The following is a 1,233-nucleotide window of genomic DNA, read 5'->3' on the forward strand; positions in this document are numbered from 1 at the left end:
CTGAAACTGAAAACAAACAATGGTGTGTGTTTTTATACAAGATGCTGTTTAATTTGGAATGTAGCAAATTAATGCCTTGTGCATTAGCTAGTCATATTGCTAGAATTGATCGATTCCATGCATCTTACTCTTTTATGATAGACATTATAGGGTTGCATGGGTGTAAGAAAGGGCAGAATTTGACCCATAGTGCGTGTTATACAATTTAATATGATGAATCAATTAAATCAATGGTGTTTCTCTGGTGTAAATGTGAACAGAATTAAGCTCTGTACATAAAAAATGACCATACAATGCTTACTTCACAACAAAGCAATTTATTTACAGTTCTAAGCATCTTGCAGCCTTTTTTTTTAAACTCAATGAATAATCCTTTTAGGTTCTCCATAAAGCGAGTGAAATGCCTCTGCTACAGTCCTGAGGCAGCACACAGGCTGCATAAAATAGCATAAATAGCATCTAAATTACTTGGAATACAAAATATACATACAGTTATAGATACTTACAAAAGGGAAATTCATATTGACAGGACTACAATATATGCTTAGCAGCAGGAAAGCATCTTAGGAAAAAAAGTGGCTTTATATTTTTTTTTGTGTATATATATATATATATATATATATATATATATATATATATATATATATATATATATATATATATATATATATATATATATATACATAAACGTGTGTATGTGTACGTAATAAACACTGAAAAGCTATTCTTGTGTTTTCCTAAAAAACGATGCAGGCACTTTTTTAAGGAGACTGGCTGCATTTATTGTTTTGTAGATATATAGATATATTTTTCATAAAGGTGTGTGAAGCTTTTTACAAAAAAATCTATGTAAAAAGTGCTCTGTGTGTGTGTGTGTATGTACACGGCCTCAGTCCTTGCAACCTCCTAGAGAGTCTGTCAAGGCACAACTTAAAAGCTCATTCAGGCAACCAGGACCCCCTGCTAGCAGATTGTCTGCCTAAAAGGTAAGAAAAAGCTAAAAAGAAGTAGAAACTTAAAAGTAGCTCCTCAAAGGCTGCATAGATCTTTTTTTGTTAAACCTAGAGTGTTTAAAAGCTTTAATATTGATGGCCTGTCAACTTTGTCCTGATTCTTTGGCTTTCAGTTAAAAGGTTTTTGTTGTTGTAGCTTATGCAGTTGCTCTGTTGCTATGGAAACGTGACATCAAAATGACGTTTCTCTGTTTAAAAGCTTTTAACTAAATTCCTGCCT

Source organism: Gopherus evgoodei, chromosome 5 (assembly GCF_007399415.2).
Source record: "Gopherus evgoodei ecotype Sinaloan lineage chromosome 5, rGopEvg1_v1.p, whole genome shotgun sequence".
Lineage (NCBI taxonomy): Eukaryota > Metazoa > Chordata > Testudines > Testudinidae > Gopherus > Gopherus evgoodei.